Source organism: Anopheles coluzzii, chromosome 2, assembly GCF_943734685.1.
Source record: "Anopheles coluzzii chromosome 2, AcolN3, whole genome shotgun sequence".
Taxonomy (NCBI): domain Eukaryota; kingdom Metazoa; phylum Arthropoda; class Insecta; order Diptera; family Culicidae; genus Anopheles; species Anopheles coluzzii.
In genome coordinates, this window is record NC_064670.1 from 13,930,736 (window position 1) to 13,955,381 (window position 24,646).

The window sequence follows — 24,646 nt, forward strand, 5'->3', positions numbered from 1 at the left end:
CCCCTTACTGCAGTCATTTAAAGCCTCTTGACGAAAGCACTCTTCAGCTTGGCTAGCGATGTAATTCTCAGCGTCCGGGAAGGGTTTTGGATTTTCCCATTCCGTATTGCGTTGTGGTTAAAAGGGACAAAGGGACAAGAAGCGTTGAACTATGGGTTTTGATTAAAGATTAAATCGTAAGACGTGGCTATAAAATTATAGGAATATTCTTGTTGCCATGTTTAAATTCACTTGTTTGTGTAATTGTACTTCGAGAAATCTGAGTCTAAAGCTCATGACTTGTGTCACTAAATCTAGGTGTCTTTCTCATACAGCTAAAGTAAATACAAAGGTCATGTTTGAAAAATTGTCCATCCCATTGCATGGTCCCCTCTTGCCCCGTATGTAGTGATCTCTTAAACACACACACACACAACCGAATGCTCAATACTAAATGGACATTCAAGTAGGGGCACCACTCTTGACCAGTTTCGATGAGCAGAACTGCTGAACGATCTTCACATAACGAAATGCTGAAGAGTGGTTTTGTTGAACGCTTACTGAAGCTCTAACGAGCTTCCTACCCGTAATGCGTGCAGACTCACGCCTGCGTGGTTTAAGCGTGATCACGTCATCGGCCAACAATTCCAACCAAGAGTAACAACATAACGAAACGTATTTAAGAAATTAAATTAAACATTTCATTTTGTTCTATCCTGTTTGGCTACCCCGGAACGTGTGCTCCTTAATGTGTTTCTTTGCACCGATACCCCGAAATAGGTAAAGAACAACTACACGGCACGAAACCTTAAGCCTCTGTAAGCCATTCAGCAAAACAGTGGTATTTTAAAAATGATCTCATTAAATGGCGTTCGGCAATTCTCCCTGTGTTTTTCTCTCTCTCTCTGGGTGCTGATTGCGTGATTGATGAGCGGCTTAGCGGGTTTAATTGGCACAGCTCCAGTTTGGCTTCTGGTTTGTTGCTGGCAAATATGCACGACCGCAACCATACCGTCCCAACGTTTGAGTGGAAGGACAAACGATCCTCGGACGGAGTGACGGAGACAGAAACGGGATCAAGTTTTACAGCTTCACCGAGATTGCGTTTTGGCGAAACTTTCGCCACACGAGAAATTCGATCCATTTTCGTTGGAACGTGTTGTGGTTGCGGCGAATGTGATCTCTCTCCCCTTATTGCCGACTCCAGCACCGGAAATGGGTGCCCATCGAAATGTCGGTTGACCCGATGCGCGGGATCCATCATTATGTTGCGTTCGGGAGGAGGCTTTTGCTTTGTACGAGGGGGAAAATGGCACACACACACTGGCTCGATCGTTCTCAAAGCCCCAGACAACGTCATTAGCCACGATCCAGGCATTAGGCGCGCGCGGGAGACTTGAACGAGCGTGTCTCGTGTTACCACGATCCATGCTTTTTTATTTGCCATGTTTTCTGCACGGGAGGGCTTTTTTTGCGGGACTTGTCGGCGAGTAAAGGCTTGCAAAATTAACCAACCACCTAGGGTGGAGTTGAGATTGAAGCGATGCTGTCTTAATAAAAAGTTGATATATTTGCGGTAAAACGTAAATTTGAATACACACGGCTGTTCCGTTCTCGATCGTAGCGTGTATGAAAAAAAAAATGAATCATCAACGTGAATGCTCGGCGATCACAAAAGGGTAATGAGAAGCAGAAACAAAAACCGGCCCCACTCCATCCATAACGACAACTTGATCCTTCCAGCTCTGCGCGCTTCTAATCAGGTGGAGTCAGCGGTGCTGCAGAACCACCTTGGCGAGCGCGTACGGTCGTAAAGTATACATGTTTATTGATATCTTCAGCGATTGAGCCGCGCGCAGAACGCCGTGTCGTGGGACCATTTTTCGCGCTAGCTAAAACCCCTTTTTGCTTGAGTGATCTTGAGGGTTGACCGCGTGCGGTCCCAACGCCAGCCGGATACCTGCGCCCGTATTAATCTCAATTCCGTTCGCAAAAGCCGTCCCTCCTCTCATGTGTGCGCGCCGGCATCCTTTTGCGCGTAAATTATACAACTTTACGATCGCTCGGCGGATGCGGTGATCCTGGTCGGGGTTGTCCTCGTGTTGGAATGTGTGTGTGTGCACGGTCCTCCCGGTTGAGGTTGCAAAATCCATCAACTTTTCACATTGTTGCGCCGCTGGCACGCTGCTCCCTGTTCGACCATTGCATTGCGGTAGCGCGAATCAGTTTCCACGGGAACGAAAGCGAGCGCGATGATGATGAGATCGGTTCGTCTGACTCAGAACTGTGGCAGGATATCCCGTAGCAGAAATAATAAAATAACTCTACAGAGCTTGTATCGCGTTTTTTATCTCTCTCTCTCCTTCACGCCACCCTTATTCTGCTGCAAACAATAAACAGGAGGTCGTAGAATGCAATCCGTCTCGGTTCGTAAAATGGAACGTTTTCCAGTTTACAGCCAACCTCCCCCCGCCCATAACGGGCTGGACCGACGGGACGATGCTATTGGCCTGTGTGCGTAAACAATGTGATGCCTTGCGGACGTGCCAAAATGGATGAAAATGTTGTCCCACTGGGGTGCAATGCAAAGGCGGAAGTAAAACGCGACACCAACCCCTTGGGGGGGGGGGGGGGGCAACGGGTTGGGTCCATAAAAATGACACCACTTTGCAAAATGTTCATCATTTTAATGAAGAATTTCGTTACGGGTGTGATGAGGCGAGGCGCGCTGGGTTTCTGCCACACAGGGATAGAATGAAGAAGACCGTTTGGGAGGAAGCCGTGATACTGTTGGGCTGGAGATATTGAATCGAATCGTTTGTTAGTTTTGTTGCGTGAAAAGATGTTGTCAACGGCATGCTGAAAAGCGTTCATTTTAAAGGGTGGAGTTTTTAATGTTTCGATGGATTGAATTTGTCCGGATTTAGTGTTTGGGAGGCAGGAACATGGTTTGAAGTAAGATTGGGGATATTTTGCATTTGGAAATACGTAATTTCTAGTAAGAAATTCATGAATTTACTTCAATAAATGATCAATTCTGAGATTGGATTATGTTGAGAATTTAAATGACCATAGAAGAGGTAATGGAGTAGTAATCTATTATCTTCCATCAATCAATGGATCATTCCTTCAAAGATCTCTTATCGCTCTGACAATGCCGAATCTTTTAAAACCACATTCCACGTAATAAAATCACACGAAAACAATATTCGGCGCGTACGCCGTTGGCCTTTCTTGATAGCAATCTACCGCACGGCACCGTGGAACCAAACGGGCTGTGGGGTTCGGGGACGAACCGTTCGTGCCCCGGTCGGCACTACACACTACTGCGACAGACCCGGGGCGGCTAATTAAAAATGCAGCTCCAGCGCTTGCGGACGTGACTGCGGCGATAGTTATCAGAAACAGTTCCTTCTTCTCTCCGGTCTGAGCCGTCGTCATTGCCGCTGTCAGTCTGTCGGTAGGAACGGGCAAACGGGTGGCCCCGAAGTCCCGCCACCTGGAAGCAGTTCAGCGTTGTGGTGCCGTCTCGCACGACGCAAAAATATGAAGAATTAATGAAGCTCGAAAAGAAATCTTAGATAGGCCACAGCCGGTAGGGCCGGTTTTGGGTGAGTGTCTTATCGGGCATGCAGGGAGGGCAAATTTACACCAAACCAGCAAGAGATAGACATTCATATCAATTTACGGCGCCTTTGCCGATGGTGTAGAGATTGCGCCTCTGTGAATAGGTGGAAAGGATATGAACCGTGGAACGCTGTGTGTGTGTTACTCAGGGGGGATTGATTTATGATGCACTTGTTGTTGTGGGAGTGTACTCCATGTAACTTTGTTTTTACGACCCACTGACCTGTGGAATTCTGCGCAGATTTATTTGGAGCAAGGTGCTTCGTTTCTGGTTCGTACACAGATAAGAAAAATGGTTGTTATATATGAAGTAGTGCGTTACGCACCGTTGGCGCGAGTGTAACTTAACAAACCCTTATCTAAGGTCTGTTGGGGCCTGAAACTCGTCGTGAATGGTGCGGTTCGCAGGGCTGCGATAAATTCCCAAACTAACCCGCCCGTTATATGTTATCCGTTCCCAAACCGCGTGTGCATCCACACCCCATCCCATTGTTTGTGCACATTAGCTTTGTTACACAAAAATACAATTTCCGCTATCTTTGCTCTTCTCTTCCGCAGATAAGTGTGTGGCACCACCATCTAACCCCTTGGCATCGGCATCAGCGTAGTGGCATCTGGGGCAAAATAAAGGTACGTGCGAGGGTTACATGCGTGTATTATGGGCAAATGGCGCGACATAACTTATGCGAAGGTAATTTCACCCGCGAACACTTATCACGGAGTGGGGCATTGTTCAATGGGAGGTTCAGGGCAGTGCCGAGTGCTACCGGTGGCAGGATTTCGGGCGTACCGGGCGTCTCTTAGCAGTATCCTAATTACCGGTGCCTATTTGCTACCCGATTAATCTCATTAGCAACCACGGAACGACAACCATTGGATACGCGTGTGTTGGGCTGCGCTAAGGCAACGGTGGTAGAGCTAAGCAGCAGCACTAGAATGAGTAATATTCTTTACATTTCATTAAGTCCGTGTTCGTGTGTGTTTTGGGTCGTATTTGCTCGTTGCTGGGTAAACGCACCGCACCGGGAGGACTGCTTTTGCGTCTATTGTAGGGATGGCAGATACTTTGTTGCTGCTAATAGAACCAAGCCACGTAAATTGAGGATAGCTCCTGTGATTACAGGCTGAGCCTGTGACTTCGTTCCTTCTTCCGAGGAGGGCGTGTACGATGGTAAGTCGTAAACACGGGAGAATATATATCTTCCAGCAACGGGAAGAATCAACAAACTAACGCCACCTGTGCGCGTAGTCAAACTCCGACCAGAACCACGTCGGCCAGAAGTTTTACACCACTACCATATTTTCTCACTCCTATGCTTGTCCAAACAAACCGCCGTTTCGGTTCGGTAGTCACTTCAGTGGTCGGGTAGCCTCACGCTGGCTCTGCAGCATCACGCTCCATGTCAAGTGCGCGCAGTTCCAACGAAACCATATGCATCCGCCTGGATATGTGACTTTGGTAGATTCACTCCCGAAAGGTTTTTGTTTGTTTCTTGTTAGCTATTCTGGTTAACACCGCGATGATCTACCGCGCTACCAATGTTTGGTAGCGTTTGGTGTTTTTTTCTTCTTCTATATCTTCTGTTATGTTTTTCTTCTCTCTCTTCTTCTCCCTCCCGAAAAAAAAAGAAAACAGCAACATTGCGCTGCTGAGTAGAATGCGCCATCGCGTTGAGACATTGGCCGTCGTTCGGGGCCGTGCGGGGTACCGCAAGTCGTTGTCCAGCAAAGCAGTTATTTCATACGGTTTCAGGTTGCAGGTCGTATGCAGTGGCGATGTGTGCGCGTTTCATTTCTAATGCCAACGTACACTAATTGACAGACAGTGGTGCCACGGGAGGGAACGAAAAGCAGGGCGAGACGTGCTTGTGGTCGTTTATTTTTTGTTTATTTTAAAAAGTTGGTGGCGTACATAATACACATAGATCAATCAGTAATCACGGCATGCTAGTTAGTCAAGCACAGCATCGGCGAAGAAGCGCTGGCTGGTTGTACGCATATGCTGAACTGGTTGGTTTTAGTTGGCGTTGATTTTGGTTCTTGATGGTAGTTGACGGAAGACGGAGATCTATATTTGCCAATGATAGATGTGTCTGATCTAAGGAGAACGACTAAATTAAGCGTTTGAATGCATTTTCGGTCCAAGATCGTGAAGCTGAGTCAATAAGACTTTAATTGCAAAAGAATTCCGAACAGAACATGCCAGAAGAACCTCTTAGAATTGAATGATCTGTATCTTCGATGCTACTATAAAAGCAATGATCAATGATCAGAACATCGGAATGATCTTACGTAAGCATGGCAACGAGGAGGAGGGGCCAACAGTTTGGCCGGTATCACCAAAAATGGGTCGTCACTTTCTATTTTTGAGTGTGAAGAATTTCGTCACCAGACCGAACTTCATCTCGCAGCGGCTCTCTCACACAAACGCCGTGGGTGGTTCGGACGATGAGTCTTGGGGCGTGACGTTTCCAAAGTGTAATTGCTCATCGGAGCTGTCATGCGAGCGGAGCTTCATGAGCACGCGAGCTGATGTTACAAGGGGTAGAGGAAAATCCGGGTAAAAATAAACAACCACCCCGCAAAACACTTGTGCCCGTATTCCGATGTCTGTTGGGGACAAAACTGCGGCTTCCGGTGTAGACCGGGCTCGTAGACCCTGTCTCGAGACGAGTGTGAAGTGGCGTCCACAACCACTTCCCACGTGATCTTCCCGTCGTGCGTATTTCAATGCTGACTTGGCGCATCGATCGTGCCCGCGATTGCGCAACGTGCGCGGGTGTTCTTCTCGGGGTTCCTGTGAGGTACGCACGCGCGTGTGCTGCTAAACAAGAAGATAGGCCGCAGGGAGCGAACAGTAGTTGTGTAGCACGTGCTGCTGCGGCTGGGCCTGCTTGGTGCACTTCCGTTGTCAATATCCGATTCGATCACGGTGGCACATGGGGAGGGTTGGTGTGAAGCGTGTGCGATGATGAAAAGGAAGAAGGGAGTGAAAGATGAATGAATGATCTCGTCTCTTCCGGTCGGAATCGACTCGTTCATTAGGGTGGCGACATCTATTTTCCCTTTTCGGTGCGCATCTTGCATGTTTCTCTGTGTAGTCCCTCACACAGGAAGCGGTGTTATATGATTGGGTGTGTGTGTGTGTGTGTAGAGAGATTTGGGTGGTCGTTACCAAAAACTACGATAGCTCTAACATTGGCCAGAGTTCATGTGGCGCACAATGCCGTACCACTTCAACGCGGAGGAAAGAAACGAAAGGAAGCTGCCTCTTAGAATTCTATTAATCAGCTCATAATCAAGCCATACCATTGTCTGCAAGTGTATCGTGTGAGAGTCGCTGGTGTTGAATCTACTGGCGCCAGCTAATGATGAACGGTAGGCGGCCGACATCCGACAGGAACAGGCATTCGTACACCGAAGAATTCAGCAACCAACAAAACAACCTCCCTCATCCCCTGGAAGCGAGAAACGTGAAACGTGACATTCGTTCGATCCTGCTGTACAACAGGCCAGTGCCAGTATTACAGGGCCCGGTTGTACAACGATTTGCTTCTCCAACTACTCCAACGACAGCAACCGTACCGAAACTGATAAGCGGGAGACGGTTTTTTAATTGAAACCCCTGCCAATCAATTGTCGCATGGGCTGCCGCGTGTTCAGGGCGGCCGTCCAGGGCGACTCTTCCGGTGGAGGATTACAGAGGGCGCCACGGAATGTTGGGCGAGCGTGACAGAGGAGAGGAGAGATTCGGTTCCAGTTCGTCGATGCTCGAACCGGTTATCACATCGGTGCGTGAACCACCCCTTGTTGCCTTGGTATCGTGTCTGCCCTCCGTCCTCACGGCTTATCAGCAATCCTCCGCACTGTCGTGTGTAACGGTTGACTGGTTGGGTCAAAGTTTTGGGGTGACAAAATGGAACGCCACGCCTCGCACGGGTAAGGTATGGGCGAAGGTCGGGGAATGGACCCGTGCACAGGGATGCTGCGGTCTGATTGATTTCTCGACCAAGGTCCGCAAACACCCGTTAAGTCCTGTGGCGTTTGAGCTCCCGCAGCTGTACTTATCCTTATATGGAACGTTGCTGAACGTAACGACCGGTAATTAGCAAACCTTGGTATACATGCGCCCAAGCATTGACGGGCAATACGTGATAGTCCGTAGACCCATCGGAACGGACCCGAGGACACGAGTAAGATATCTTGTGATGGTGTTCTTGGTAATAAAAGGTCTTACGGGAGAAGCACCACTTTTTTATTGGTTGCATCAGTTTATACCTCGCAAAAGCAAAGCGAGCTGGACAATGAGGAGGGGCCCTGAGAGTGATGCTACGGCAGGGATTTGTTCTTGCCATTTGATTGCTCGCGTCGGAGCAATGGTGTCCCCTTGATTCGTCCTCAGTCTGGTTGTATGGGGCCGGAATTTAATGCAGCCAACAGACCAGAGCGCCGCCGTACGAGCTGAACTACTTCTGCCGAATGGATAACAAGGTGGTGTGCCTGACGTACGACACGACGCTCTCGTAAATGTCACGTAATTATCATTAACGGGGAACTGGAGGTTGGTGTAAGAAATGGTGCACACTAAGAGGTTGACTGTAATTGCTGCTTCAACAAAACTACCTTGGCCCAACAGCACAATACATTTGTGTGTGTGTGTTGTTGTAATCCAAAGGGTTTGGCTCGAGGACGGTAGAAAAACCTACTCCGAATGACATCGGACCTAAAAGGACAATAAGTAAACCAAGACTGTAGCTTAGAAGTTGTAAAGGGTATTGTCTTCTTGTGAAAGAACAACAATACTGATGGAGGTTTGAAATATTTCCTCCGTAAACCTGCGCCGACCTGCATGCGGGAACAGTTCACATACGAGCCGGTTTTTACCCCAAAAAACGCATTTTTAATCGAAATCGTCGTGTGCATTCAACCCAGAAATGGCCCCAACGACTGCCGACACAGGTTGTGCAAAATCATTCCAATGTATAGCAACACCGCTTACGTCAGCCACATCAGCCTTGGAGCATCAACGGCAAACGCATCGCAATGCTACGCTTCTCATCGAGAAGATTCAGCCCCGTTTTGGCACAAAAGCATCGAAACAAAAACAATCTCCCTGTGGCAAAAGGAATGGAAACAACCACAATACGCAAAGTATACTTTGTATTCCGGGAGCAGAGCGTAGTTGTTCTGGGGTTTTTTTCTTCCCGCTGCACTCCCGAACCCAAACTTTTGTGCGCTTTTGTGCGACATTGGACCTGGGCTGCGGAAACGGAAATAACCTGTAGGACATTTAGGCAGCTGGAGCTTTTTTCCGCTTCGCTGACGAACGAAGCTTTCATGGTTTGGGCAAAGGAAGAGGTTGGTGACGTTTTACAGCCGGTTTGTGTGTGTGTGTGTGTGTAAGGCGAAATCTTGGGCAACTGAATGCAGAATCAATGTTTTCCAACAACACCGGCTGCCGGATGCTGGGGCAACAAGTTCGTGAGAAAATTTGCAAAAAGCCCTCCTCCTCGCAGCAAGGCGTCTGTGATATCGTCGTTGGTCATCGAAGGCAGGGGTGCAACGGGGAGGGGGTTAAACTCCACCGAAAATGGCAAGGCATTGCTGTGAACCCTGGCGGCAGTACAGCGAATTTCCATCGTCCTGTCCTCTCGGGTGGGTTGTTGCAGTAGCAGCAGCAGCAGCCGGTTGGAAAATAAAAACACGATCCACTCGAAACGTGCTGCAGTGCTGCGAATGAATGATGCATTCGGCGTGCCGCATCCTTTCAGCGTTCCCCTCGGCATCATTATTGTACTGGTTTGACTTTTTTGGGGGGAAATGTTTTTTCGCAGATCCACTGATGATGGTAATTACTCCCAAATGGGCAAACGGGGGTGGGGGCATGGAGTGATGCATGGAAAAATGGGGTATGAATTTTAATGCAATTCAATCGAACGCTCGATGGATGCTGGCTGAATACTAAGCAGCGCAGGGGACGCAGTTTTTCGTGTATTTTATGAGGAGAGGAAACCCATAACCCATCAACTGGGGAGCGGTAAGAAATTGCTCGATCGAAAATGATTGAATGGACATTTATTTTCCTCACGCGGCACGAAGATTAAGCCAAACGTGAGCCGAATGTGAGCGTTTTGTGGGAGGGTTTTCCCTCCAAAAAGGTAAGAAAAACTACCGCCCTTTGAGCTATTGGGTTGGCGTGACGTTTACACCTGAGAATGGTTGGTTGCTTTACAGCAACGCAAGAAGCAAAACGGTTCAAACGCTATGTGTGAAAGATACGCAACGATTGCTTGAAAGTCCCCTGACGATACCACACCACAAGCATGCCTAGCTGCTAAAAATATAATTTATTGAACTGTCCCATTTTGACACACGCTTTCAAAACACGACCCATCACACCCGTTCCGTCCATCTTTTTTTATCTCTCTCTCTGTGTTTTTGTGTGTGTGTACACCATTTGGTTTAACTGCTGGGTGGGAAGACATTCTAACCCTGCCCTCCTCGAAATCAACCGGACGGCATATAGATAGTCGACCCATTCATAGAGTGCGCCTATAGGTGTGTGTGTGTGTGTGTGTGTGTGTGTGTGTGTGTGTGTGTGTGTGTGAGTGTGTAGGTGCGTTAAGGGTCCACCTTAACCATCAAAACACAGTCCACCCCACGCGCAAGTCGTCGTCGTCGTAGTGTGTGTCACCCACGTGGTAGTTGAACGAACGGGGCACACCAACTGCACCAACGTTTCGACACGCAAATGGAGATGTTTGATGCTGTTTTGGACACACAGCAACATCCGATGGAAAATGGGCCCCGCTGCTGTGCGGAGGCTCCAAGTTGCAGTGGGAATGATTAATTCTTGACCTGGTTTTTTGAATGCGCGCGCTCCATACGAAGTCTCACGAGATGGACGAGCAACGCATCACCTTTAAATGTGTGTTCCCGGGTAGGGTGTGGTGCATCGGGGGGTTGCATCGTCGCATGTAACCGACCGTTTGAATGTTGTTATGATGCGAAGATATGGGGAGAAGAGCCAGTGGAAGCGGTTTAGATAAGGGTCTCTCCGGTAAACACGGGGATGATCCTTCAACCACAAAATGGACCGATTTGGTAAAAAAAAACGAGGCCGTGTCACATCTTGCCACTACAAGCTAATGCCAGCCTCCCCACCCCCTCCCCAATGAGGGAGCGAGGAGTTCTTTCGAATGCAGCGACCCGGAATGACTCGGGGTTGACAAACCGGAATGAACCATTTGCAGCGCTTTCCCTCGGGAGAGACAGTGTTGGCACTTCTCGTCAGCCCTGCAAAGATCGCGGGGGTGTTCGTACCAACGCACGGTGGGATAGGCACACTTGAATGAAAATATCAAGTAGAAAATTAAGAAAAGAATTTCAAAATAAATTATTTTTTATCAATCAGAGCCAGTGAAGGTGTGATGAAAAGTAGAGAAAAAATAATATAAATCTAAACGTGTTTCACAAACTGCAACATACAGTATTGTAAGTGTGCATGCATTTGACTTTTTGTTTCGCGTTCTAGCCCATACACTGCATGCCTACGATTGACCTTTTTTTCTTCCCTCCCTTCTCAACCCCCCCCCCCCACCTGGGAACACCCACATCGACAGTTGGTTAAAATCGTTTTTATTCCACCCTCTTTTTAGTCAACTTTTCTTACCGTCACCTCGTCGTTTCTGAGGGTGAGCTAGAAACCGAAAGCCACACACACGAATGGAAGGCGCACCAAATGCACACCTTTTTGCGCTGCACACGGCGCGCGGAACCATCATTCCGCTGGCTCCTTGGCGTGTACGTGTGTGTGTGTGTGTCTGCTAGTGCACCTGAAGAAGCAAGAATCGAAGACATGGGACTGGTTTGGAAGGAAGAAGCTATTTTTGTGACAGTATTTCTTCTTGCCTCCATCTCTTTTTCTCTCTCGATGTGCATTCTTGGTGCCTTTGAGTCAAGGTAGGGCCGCAGCTCGCACGTCCCCACACAAACCGACCAGTGGCGCACCAGTGCAAATGAAAATGAGTTGCACCTTCCGGGCTAGGGCGGAAGCGGGGAGGGATGGGAACCGGATTTTCATTTCCATTTTGCAATCCAAACAGGGAAAAATGATGCAGTTCTGCCGTGTGTACCTTTCGCTGTGTGTTGTGTCGTCGTCCCTGGGTGGGGTTGTGGGGGCCAGTGGGAACTGCATTCTCACTTTCGCCTCACCTGCATGCCTGCCAATCGTGCATCGTGCCCACGTGCGGCGGGAGCATATGCTAGAGCAGCGGGGTTGAAGCAGGTTGCGGGCAGTGAGCGGGGTGGACGGAACACACAGGTGAACACATCCACACAAAATATGACATTCATTTTCTGACGAATGTGCGGCCCGCCCGTCCCAAACCCATTCGATACAACAAGGACTTCACTTTCCTTTCCGTTGGCCCAGTTGGCGTGTTTTGTGTGTGTCTGTTTGTATGTGGATTTGTGAGTTTTTGCCCATAATAAAAGCGAAACCGGTAAATGTAAATAGTGTTGACAGTGCACGGGGAGAGCGGGTTGGATCCTTGGGCCCCCTCGAGCCCCGGCTGCTGCTGGGTGGCGGTGGTAGTGTAATATAGGATGGAACCGCTCCGAGGACGACGTCCCAGTTTGTTGTGTGGACGGAGATTTGTGGACGATTCAAAAGTGGAACACAGCCACTGCCTGAAGAGCTGGGGGGGAGAGGGTAGCGCTACTACCCGTGCGAGAGAGTAGCTTTTGGAAAATTGGAAAATTTTCCATGTCCTTTTGTGTTTTTTGTTTTTCCACTTGCCGTTGTTGTTTACCTGTTGTCGCTAAACTGTGCTTCGTTATTCAATAGCAGTTGTTCTCCCCCCCGCAGATACAACGAACGGTTGTAACATACGGTCGATGAAGCACGCGTTCGCCAGTGTCCCGGATGGATTTTGGGATGGGAAAGTTTCGCACAAAACTATGCAAAGAAGGTTTGCTACATTTGAATTTTCCCTAGGCAGCCCCAGGGCTGATCATGTAACAGCTGTGTGGTTGGTACGGAAATTTTACCATGTCGTAAGTTGCTGTCTCACTGCTGCAAGAAATGATGAACAACTTATAACGCACGAGGAAGCAAGAAAGTGGTGGTGCAAGAGAGGGGAGTATCATCTAGATTTAGAGGTTAGAGGTATGACAAGAATGTTCGTGTCGTTACTGCCCAGGTTGCGAGCGAATGGGAATAAGATTTGGCGGAAGTGATTCAGACCTCACGTACGGTAAATAGTGCATGATTTCATCAAAATTCTATGGTAGTGTTGCAGGAGGGAAGGACGGTTATAAATAGCTGCTTGACGCTGGGATGTTAGAAGGAAAGATGAGTGTCTAAATATTCCCGAATGGGTGGTGGTGGAGGTATGCATTATAAATTGTGCTGAAAGTGTTCCACATAAAGCTCAAGGTTTTTTGAGATTTAAGGAAATACCTTAATAGTTTACAGTAATTCTGTCGTTGTGGATGTATCTGTCTGAATCTCTAATGGCATTCAAAGAGGCTTCTAATAAAAAACAAAAATAATACATTGATATCAATCCTTCTATCGTGTGGTGTCCATCGATTGACATTCTCCAAAGACATCCCAACATCTCTTAGTCGGTCTTCATCACGTGGGAGGTCGTCAACTTCCGCCTTCGCAGCGAAGCACGACAAATGTCATCACACCATTCTCGTGGGCCTCGAACCCTTCCGGCATCTATTCCGAAATGTTCAATTGGTTGCGGTTAATGCTGGCCGCATCGCCTCTCTAGTCGGTGGCGTTAATCCAATTTGATTTACCACTAATGATCATTTCCCCTACTTTGGGGAGTACGTGCGCGTTCCAACCTCGGGAATGTGATGATGAAGATCTTGCAGTGGATGGTGGTTGAAATGCTTTTGCTTCGATTTACCTCACGCATGCCGCAGCTTCAGGAAGGAACTCTCGCCATCCAGCACGCTGATCACCGCAACAAGTGGTGCTAATTTACCATTCGAGTCGCTTTGGATACGAATTTCAAGTGCGAGAAATCGATGGGCTTAACATACGCGTGTCCGGAAGACCTCCCAGGAGCGGACATACTACTCCAATCGCCCAACCAACCAGAATTCCCAATTTGTTTTTATGTCTCTTTCTCCCTCTTTTTCTGTCTGTGTGTCTTCGGTGCCTACTTATGTACGATTTCAATGTTTTTCTCCCTCCGATCAGGAGGTTAGTAGCACGGCTGAGCAAACATTTACACCGCGCAAGAGGGGGAAACCGTGTTTTGACAGATTGTGCTGAAAAATTGCACCTTATACTGCTGCTCGTGATCGTGTGAGCGGCAGTGCGATCGTGGTTTGTTAAAACAGCTCGTCTTGAGCCAACGCCGGTCAAAAAGGTTTGCAAACATTGCTCCCGTTGCTTTCTTCGGCTTCGGCACACTTGACACATATTTAATAGGACGCATAAATCATACAAAACGGTGGTGTTGTTTGCATCTTGCGTCATCTTGTTTGCTGCTGAAAGCGAATGATAAAGAGAGAGAGAGAGGACATGACAGTCCCCAACATGATGCTGTACGATGCCGTATTCTGCCCCACTCGGATCTGGGGACATTAAAAACTATCCCCACGAATAAACCACAGATACGAAAACATTTGTCAGCTTTCGACAAAAATTAGCGCCAGCGGTTAAAGGAATCCGTGGCACGCGTTTTACGCTGGGGTATGATATTTATGGAGTTCCTGTCCCGGCTGTCGGACACTTGTTCAAACACTGTGGGTGGTGTGTTGGAACCAGTTACCCTTGGGTTGTAAATCTGTTCCAAATCAGTGCGCTAATTCACGATTACTGCGGGGCAGACACACGCTGTATAGGATGTCGCGTACTGTCCTGTCCATAAGCGGAGATCACGATTACAAACGAGCCCGCCAGATGGAACAGGTCTTTCGATTAGCTCTTCTCATCCTCCTCAAGCAGCGAATGAATGTTCCATCTGTTTTGCGGAGGCAGTTGGCAGGGGTTTGGGTAGTAAATGTGAGCAAAAGATGAACCTCCAGACCCGGCGTGAGCAAAGCACGCCCGGGCGGGGTCATATTATCGTCGCGGTTGCGGTGTCGGAGCTCTGCAAAGCTATGGTGGCAAAAGTTTGGGCCCGCAATTTATTCTCCAACCACGTCTCTACCGTCCTTCATTGTGGGACATCGTTATGACATCGTTTTATTCATCATTTCGCATCCGTGTTTTCGTCGTCGTCGTCGTCTGCGTGTCTTTTTGATGGGTGTCACCGAGCGGAGATTATTTGCAAACATTAACAAACGGAAATGAAATGTCTCTCGCTTGCGGTGTGGAATTTACCACCTTCTCCGCCCACGCCAAAATGGCTCCATTACTGACCACCGGATGGTGCGGGGGGAAGAGTGAGGCTTGGCCCCCGCCCTGGAAAGGTTGGTTGAATGGGCTTTATAGAATTATGTCTTTCTGTGTAGCGCCGCGGTTTGGGCTCATTAACTTTTCCTCTGCCCATCCCCAGTGCGTGCCCTCGTAAAAAGCCGCTACCGTCCATTCAATTGAAACCTCAAAGAATGCCTCCCGGCTCCCAAACCCGTACCGCAACCGCATTGCGGACACAGCGACCAGTGTGTGTGATGAGAGCGTCTGTGTCGCGGGCCTAAGGATGCTGGGCGTAAAGTAGACGATTAACGATGCTTTTTTGGAAAGCATTTCCCCCGCCATTGGCCGAAATGTTCTGAAAGGGTGATGCTTATAATCAGCGAATGGAAATGGTTTAAAAATTCACCAAACTGACCTCTCCTTCAGGCACTGCTCACCTGTCTCTTCGTGGCTGAATTCTACGGTGGCACGTAACGGAAAACGCGAAGAACCTTTTGGCGCCGATGCTTTGCGGACCTGCGAAACTGTAGAACTGCCGAGCAGTGAAGTGGGCCCAGGTTTTTATAGACCACAAATTTTAATGAGCCCAGCTGGTGTGTGTATTGTGCTCTGGAGTAGGTTTTTAATGATCAAAAGTGAGGTTATTCCAAGTGCGGCAGTGCTTCTGGCACCATTATTCCGATGGCGCTGATGCAGCGGTGGCTGTGTGTGTACATAAAGATGTGGCGCAAAGATTGTGTCAAAAATTGTATGAAAAATTGCAGATTTTGAACGTCCATCGTGGTGGAAAAGGTCCATCGCTCCAGCAGCAATAGAATTTGAAGTGTGCCGACTTGTCGACAAACTTAATTTTGTGTTCTTAGCAACGAACTCGGAAACTTTATCAAGTGATGATAACAGCAAAAACAAAAATGCACTCTTTCACCGATTTCTAACCCACGTGCTGAAAGCTTTTAGGAAAGCATGTTGCAGTGGTCAGTTGTTTGCACTAACGAGTTCCACCGGGCTCTGGAGCACACTTTGCTGGAGCGTGCAACCAATTTCTTTACCCACCATCTTCAATGCTGTCCGGTGTCAGTCTTCCATGGCCGTAACGGTTATGATATTTGCCGATGGTGATGGTGCCGTATGGCTACCGATCGGTTCGTTCGCTCTGTGTGTGAGCCGGCTGCATCCGCTTGGCCACAGCACGCTTGAAACAGCAAGGTTGAAATTGAATTAAGAAGTGCAACGCTCACATTGCAATTTTACCGCGCATGTGTTCGTGTTTGTCTTTCCTTTGCCCGCGGAGAACAAAGTTTATTTTACTGCTTTGCCATTTATTCCATTTATCAATTGGCTCCTCCTGCCGGCTGACCGGTCGGGCGCTGTGGACGACTGTGTGGCTTGCCTCTCGACCGTGCTGCTTAGAATCGTGTTCCTTGGGGATGGTAAAACCGGGTAAAAGGAATTTAATTTTCCTAATGATTCGATTATAATCCGCTCGGGGATGGTGTGGCGTGGGACGTAAATGGCGAAAAGAAAGCGATGGGAAACGATGTGTGGCAATGTGTGCGCTTACTACTACTCTGCACCATCCCAGCGTTAAGTGCGTTTTGGCGTGTGCAGCATCGAATGAAGTCTAATCGTGTACTTCACGTGCTCTCGTGAAGTTAGATGGTCCAATCCAATAACGCTTAAGTGAGTCGGGCCGTTAGCCAGCTAAAACCAGCTAAAAGGGGCAACAGCAACAGAGCACGATGGACATTAGGTTTTATTTATTCGAAAGAATCAATATCCTTCCCTGTCCACGCGAAGCACTAATCGTGCAAGTAGTGTTTGAATTACACTTCGTTTTTTTTTCACTCCATCCACTGAAGATGCATTTCAATCCGTTTTTTTTTCTCCATCTTCAGTCAGCAATCCAAACCAAAAAGGTGGTAGCGCACTGATGCTGCTATCATCTTCATTAATAAGTTTTTATGGGCACGATAAAGTTTTACGATCGTCTCCGCGTGCACACTTACCTGCGGAGTGTTTTTGCCTGCACGGTTTCGGAAAAGGGATACCAAAGGGGGTACAGACAGGGTTGGTTTTCGGTCGGTAGATCGTATGTTATCGCAACGCTATCGACCACACCGTATGCGTTTTATGCGCTGCGCTGCAGCCAATGCCTGTGTCTGCGTGCGCGCGAAGGGTCCGTGTGCAGCTTAAGAAGCTGGCCATATTGCTCAGCTTTAATTGACTTTCCTGCCTGGTGCATGGATGTCATTGACATCTGGAATGTTTTGCGGCTGGTGAGACCGGTGCCGCGGTGGGTTGTTTGCCAATTAGATTTTAAAATTGAAATAGGGAAAAAGCAGATGGGAAGCGATTAAAGGAACAGCTTTGACTGAGCACCTTTAATTTCCTTCGCCCCTTTTACACAATGTCCACCACTGGCGGTGTCCAGCAGAAAGGCTGTTCCATGAGCGAATGGAAAAGGTTGTTGTTTTTTTGGTGGTTATTGTGGTCATTCCGTTCTTGTTGGCGTTTCCGTCGATCGTGTTGCTTCGGGGCACCGTTGGCCCAACGACAGGCTCCGGCTCCGGATAGTATCAAGACGGCGGTAAGATTTCCATCGCGAAATATGTTGAACGATCTTGCACAAACCCCCAGCACCAACATCGATGGGTGGTCTCGCTGCCGTGTGGTTAGTGAAAGGCGGGCTTCACAGCTTCGGCAGTATCGGTGCAGCAACACCCTCGGTATCTCCAATTCAAAGGCCAGTGTCTGGCTGTGCAATAATGCCAATACTCATCCCGGACGGATTGAGCTGCGGTTCTGTTACCCTCTCCAGGCACGGGGGCAGAATCGATAAAACGGTAGGCAGCCATAGAAAGTCATAATCGTCAATAAGTACAACCATTACTAACATTCCCGCAGCAACGGCAGCGGCAAACGCTGTGTGGGTTATGTGCGGTTTGCGTCTGGTGCGGCGAATCCAACGGCGGATTACCTGTCATCTGGAAGTTTGAACCGATGGGCAATTGCACAGTTGAATTGCTTAACTTGTGCTGTGTGCCGTGTGCGGTAAGCCGGCAAACGGCATATAACATGCCGCTTTATGGAGAGAGAGAGAGAGAGAGAGAGAGAGAGAGAGAGAGAGAGAGAGAGAGAGAGAGAGAGAGAGAGAGAGAGAGAGAGAGAGAGAGAGCTTCCCCTCTTGCATGCATTATTTATTTATTAACCCTTTTTTTCAAACCAATTTAACGGTATATCGGTTCGCTCTTTGTACCGAGGTGGACCGCAGTATGAATATGACCTCTGAGTTTGGTTCGTTTTTTTTATTGGTGTTGTTGTTCCGAGCCCGGGCTCTCGGTTCTCATGGTTGTGCCATGCGGCCTGGGTGAAGCCACTTGAGCATGAATAACTTGTACGGCTGCAGCGGTTCGATTATCGTATTAACCCGCTTCCCGAATATTTGATGCCTCACGGGGTCCGCTCACGACTACAAAACCGTACGCCGACCGACCGACCGCCCCGATCTAACGGATCGATGATCTTCGACCTCGATCGATCGGCGGACCAGTGTTTGGGAGCTGCAGGTATATCCCCGTGCGGCAAAACACCGATTAAGCCGATAATGATCGATTGGAGTGCGGTCGGTTGTGTTTTGGTTGGTCGTCGTTCCACAAGTAAGAAGGTAAGAAGGGCAGAGTGGGATTTAGTGAGTGTGTTTCTCTTTCCTCCATTAACAATAGCATCCCATTCCGATTGATGTATGTTGTCGAAGATATGAGTCGGATGTTCGATTACTACACTATCGATCGAAGTTGTGAGTACAAGAGGGAGTTCTCTCGATGTAAATGCTCTCGCAATCAGTTTAGGACCCAAATCGTCTCAAGCTCCGCTTCCGAGCCGCTTACGCCAGTGTCGCCCTATTAACCGACACGTTTGTGGCTGGCGAACCTTCCTGATTGACCGCTCCAGACGCATACCCGGAATGTGGTTTGGTTTCTGGATGGAAAGGCCTGTGTAGCCTTCGGGCACAGTAGCAGCCTGTCCATCGAACGGGACTTCTGTGTTGGCTGCTATCGCTTGCAACTGATCTACAACCATAAAAGGGATCGACGAAGGCTACTCCTGGCGGTGGTACCTCGTCCGGGCGTCTTTTCGTCGTCGGCCGAACGCGTGCAGGGCATCGGTGATTGATCCTTTTCCCGATCGGAAGCATTCGCGGGTTGAAGAAGCGAACACTGGGGACACACACACAGCACGCGGGAGACAGGTTTTTCAGGGCAAAAGCGAATTAGGTTTTGTCGGGAGCAGGCAGCACACGGAAAAGTTGCTCTTGTTCGCCAACAAGCCGTACATGGAAATTGGGCGAAAGACGACACACGGGCATTGGCGGGGCGACTACTGGGAAGAGTGCGACTACGGGAACAACTAGTGGCCTGTCGCTTGTTCCAGTTGTGCGATTAATGTGTGTGTGTGTTTGCGTTCCCTTATGTTGTGCAGTTTTCAGGTGCCCGGTTCCATTGCGAACCATGTCGGGCACGGGCGGGTGTCGATAACTGGGCCAAGAACATTCCAAGTCGCTAGGAGGGGGTATTCCATGTTGCTGAGTGGAGAGGATTGGCGAAGCTATTTATAACAGAACGAACGGTACTTTTCGGAGGTAAATGGGGGAGCGATCGAGGCAGTCCAGCTTTGGGCGAAGGGACAAGCAGCTGTAGTAGCGATCCGGTGCCAATGATGATGCCGATTTTACCAGCGTTGGAAGATCTCTTAAACGCTCTCTTGATTGAAATGTACACACCTGGCCTTACGGCATGTTGGTTGTTTATCGCCCGATGCGATCGTACAGATCCGCCGGCGATACAATGTAAGATTTGCGTGCAATTTGTTGGCACACTTTGGCATACATTAGCCTTTAAATCTGCGTACCGTGTCCGCTCACGTGCCACCTGTTAGATCATGGCGTCGCAGAGGCAATGTCACATGTTCATACTTCATACCGGAGTCGATGACGCCTCGTCGATTTATTTGCACACGCTAGCTTGTGCAAAGCTGTGCGACACGCGCAATAATTTCAGTTTCCTACGCACGCGGCATTTCTTCCCCACAGGGCCTGTGGTGACATGTGCAGGTCTTTGGCGGCCTGCAGCTGGATCGGTACGAGAGATGTGATCGTCTAAATCGCAACAGAGATCACCGACACAGAATGGGACAACGTTGTTTGCGTGTTTTGCCTGCAGTTATCGATCACTCGCTGGGCCGGAAGTTGGTAGGCGGTGGTTGAATGCGGTGTAGCGATTGGATCCAAGCATTTCTGAGGAGGTAGTTGTGCACCAGTCCCACAGAGTCGTTGTGGAGCTATGTGCCATGTGTACTGCTGAAATGTCTTCAGTGTCTTACAGTGCAAAAACGAGAAACGATGCAATTGACATAGTTCTGCCTCAATTTGATGCCTCATTTAGAGGCGTTTACTCACTTCGAAAGCATCTCGTTAGGTATGTTTGTTTACGCACATTTCAAAGGGTTGATAACGCGTCACGTAATGCTCTCCCTGCTTTGCGTTGCGCTAGAAATAGACTCAATTTATTAACCGGCTATCGCAGGCAAATAAACAACGCGGAAGGTGATCAAAATTGTTCATGGTTAGTAAAAAGAAACACTCAGAAACACACCCGGGAGACATACCTACAAAAGCCGTTCCAATTGCCCACGGTTAGGTTGGCGTGTGACCGGGTGTGTGTGATGTGGATGGCAGGGGCGATCGTTTTCGAAGATTTATGCCGCGTCGCGTTGCGCATCAAAGCGTTTGCAAGCCGTCAGTCGGTGACGACTGGTCTGAGGCATAGACGGCTGATTTCGGTAGCCGTCGAAAGAAGGAAGCGGCCATAAATATCCAACCTGATCGTTCCGCACCGCTTTAGCTTGATAGGGTTTAGCGCGTGTGCGCTCGGGGACGGCTTGGGAGTCGTTGGAACTGCACCTAGCGCTTGTTTTAAGGGGCACACCAGGGGCTCATTGGGGCGCACTGCGGTGGAGGATTAATAAAACACAACCAAGCGCTGTGCACCGCCGTTTCGAAGGAAGGTTTTAAATAAATAATGAACTACTTAAGCAGCTCATATGCTAACGATCGAGCCGGCCGACGATCGGGTCGAGTTTTTCCGTCCTCTTCCCAAACCCCAACCTGTACACCCAATGTCGCGTTTGACGTCGGCGCGTTTCGCACCGTTCCGGATGGGCCATAACTGTCAATCCGCCTCAATCAATAATCGGTCCCGATGTGGTGCCCCCAGTGCCTGTCGCCGCTATTAAGCGATTGCCGTGTTCGTGTTCAGAGATTTATGACAGCAAACATAGCTGCCGCGTTTCCCGTTCGTCATGAAGATGACGGCTGAAGCAGCCAAGACACGGCAACCAACTATCGATTACAAACCAACGGTTAGTGCTGCTTGTCTTTCCCGCGCCACATCACACCGGCAAACGTTCGGTGGCACTCTGCTGTACGCTCGAGGAACTTTAGCAAATGCTGCCGTCGGTTTGTTCAGTGCCATTGTTTGCACTACCTTTTCCTTCTGTTTTGGTTCCGTTTGGACCGTTTTGCGAGCCGTGGGGAGGATCAAAGCGGGCAACATTCCCTCCAGGGAGATTGTCTTCCTCCGATCGGTCACTGGCAACTGGGTGCCCCTTCCGGCTATTTGCTTCTGGGAGAACGCTGCAAACCTCCCTGTTTTCCGGCGGCGGCGTCGTCTGCGCGGCCACAAAATTGCGATAAAAACGTAGTTCTCTCCCCGGAACTGCGGGCAGGGTAGAGACGCGACAGCGACAACAATAATCATAATCATCGTAAATGCATTTTCAATTGCCAGCCGCTCTAAGCATTCGTGTCGTGTATGCGGCGCGTATACCCTTGTCGTGTGTGCCGGTCGGTGGTGAGTATGTTTAACCGCTACTGTCAATGGGACCGGTACACCCGTTCGGGCGGGGAGATGCAGCAAGCAGCAACCGAGGAAGAGCGGTTGTTTCCAAGCGAACAACTAGAGAATATCTGCATCTCTGCCACTGCTGCCTGAGAGAAGATTGGTACATACATTCCCGCGTGGGGGCGGAAGAACGAACCGACGACGCAACAGACGCAACCGAGCTAATGGGGACTCGGGGCGTGCTTGGCTTGCGCTTGTTATGGTTTGATGCACTCGCACGCCGCACTTTGCATACAGTGCAGTTCTCGGTGCGGCCGGCCTTTTGTACTCCGAACCTGAAAGGGAAGGAGCAAGAGGGTGGCCGTTGTTTTCTTTAGGTGCATCGGTGCGTCACAGTACCCATTCCGTCCATTGGTGGGGAGGGTAGGGGTTTTTGATTCTCGTTTTCTAATGGCGCTAAGCGCTGCTTCCAAAAAAGGGGGGGAAAGGGGCCTTATTATTTCCTACTTTGCCAACGAGTGGATTTTTGGGATGTTTTGTTCCGGACGTGTGTGTGTGTGCAGGTTATTGTTGTGCCATTGCTCGACACTCGAAGCACCACTTTCTGGCGTGTTATTTGTTTAGTCTAGACGTTTGATGACACTGGGCGAGTGTATCCGGTGCTGTACTCCTCTCCATTGTGCCCGCACATTTAAGCACTATTTGGTTGCTAATAAACCGCCACTTAGTCATGGATTTATCGGGCGCGCGCGCGCTGAGATTTGCTGTGGAGCTCTCAATGATTATTTATCGCCCTTTTGGGGGGGTGGATTGATTTTTTGATGACAAATGGAACCGGCTAACCGGCTTCGGTTCGAGTGTAGCGAAGAAGCAAAACAGGAAAGCGATTTATTATCACCAAAAGTCGACCGCTCTCGAAGCGATGGCATATAATTCACATGCGAAACGAGCCCGAAATGTGTCTCCCGCTCTAACACCGTGAAATGTGTCTGATAGGTTTTTCTTTTTTACGATCGTTTTGGTTCCCCCCGTTTCGATGATGGTTCAGCATTTATGACCCCCCCGCTCGAGACGCTTATCGTGATCGTGTGTCCCAATCCCAGCACGGTCGATGCTCTGTGGTCGAGACCGTGGCCGGAATCGTTTATTTTAATACCGTGCAAATGTCGATCCCATTTCGGGATTAGATACACGGCCGATTCGAATGGGGCCCGGTCTCGATTGGACGGTTTACGACCGCGCACCGGTCGGTGGTACCATCGTAGAGCGGGCACGCAGAAATCAGCATAATTCCAAATCCGATCACAGGACCAGCAGTGTTCTGAGTCACCGTGGATGCGCGTCAAAAGGGTGCCGCCCGGTGGAGGGCCACGGTCGGCATAATTTAATTGATAATACCTCCTGGGATGGCATTCGAATGTTTCGTGCACGGTGCAGGAAGTAGCTGGAGCATCTGCCCCCCCCCCCCCCCCCGTCCCTTCGTTTGGTATGCCACGGTCGATCTTCATCGTGCGCAACAGTTGACGGAGGCCTTGGGGAACACGCCCGGGCAGCTACGAAACCTGCGAAGCATTAATGTGCCTTTTTGCTGGCTTTTTATTAGCAAAAATACACTGATTGGCAGTGATGGCTGTAAAAAAAAACAAAAAATCAGGAGAAAAGAAGCTTCCACATTAATTGCCTACCTTGGGGGCAGCTCACCTACAGTTCCAGTAGTCTGATGTCGGGTGAAAGAAGGCATCATATCCGTGCCAAAAACCGTACCATAAATCTTGGAAGTAAAAGTCAAGCGCTGAGGCGTCAACGTGTGTGTGTGCGTGTGAGTGTGTGAGAAGTAATTGCACCGCATCCATAAAAGAAGCTATCCACCCAGCCATGCCTGCCTGTGATTGATTTGCAAGTTCAGCTGTGGGGAGTGCAGTTACAGAAACAGGCAACAATGGCAATGTTAAAAGCATGGCGTATCTCCATTAACCTGCGGTTGTATCTTCTTGTCGGGGAGGACCCACAGCATCCCCTGTGCAGCACCATCACATGCACCAGTGTGTGTGTGTGTGTGTCGTCCCGACTCGCCCGCCCGATCGTCCGGAGAGTGGTGCTAGGTTTGCAAAATTAATTAACAATAGAAGGAAGAGCGTAGCCAGCCAACCCTCTCTCGGTACACGGCACTGCTGTGGCCTGCAGGGCAGAGGTGAAGCTGTCAGGAAGCGATGGTTAGAAACTAATGTGTAGGTACACACACACACACACGTGCGCGGGCGTGTTCGTTAGTGCTGTAAATTATGACGCTAAATTTACGACGCCACTGAGTGAACTGAGTGAACTTACGATACACGGTACGGAACTAATGACACGCTCATCGGTGGTGGCCGAGAGCGTGTCCAACGGCTGACGTAAGTGGAGCATGCTCCCACTAACGCTAACTGGCTGACTGTTTGGTTTGAGAAGGTTTTACGTTAGCAGTCTGCAGGCAGTAGGTCTTGAAGTTTGACACCAAATTAATTCCCGAAGAATTCAAACTGATAAGATACTGAAAAAGGGTTGAAATGTGTAACAAACGCAATAAAAATCTTCTTGTGCAAGAGCTGAACTACACCCGAACAATCCAAAAACTAGTCCAACCTCTTCCGTACGGTATTATGATGTTATGGTACACTTGCACCACCGACGACCGATCGCCTACGCTGAAGTTTGTCCACCCTGTCCCTCTCCCTGTTGCTGTCTGTCTTGCTGTGTCGCTGTCGTCGGAGGA

General features: G+C 49.2%; 1 protein-coding gene across 11 annotated transcripts in view; it reads left to right on the top strand.

Annotated features, from left to right (window-relative positions):
- LOC120961590 (interference hedgehog-like) overlaps positions 1-24,646 on the top strand; it is an 82,513-nt gene that overhangs the window by 27,686 nt on the left and 30,181 nt on the right. For all 11 annotated transcript variants that reach the window (XM_040385410.2, XM_040385408.2, XM_040385411.2 and 8 more), the window contains exon 3: positions 4,165-4,236. The gene's annotated coding sequence lies outside the window, so the exon portion shown is untranslated. The remainder of the gene's footprint in view (positions 1-4,164; positions 4,237-24,646) is intronic.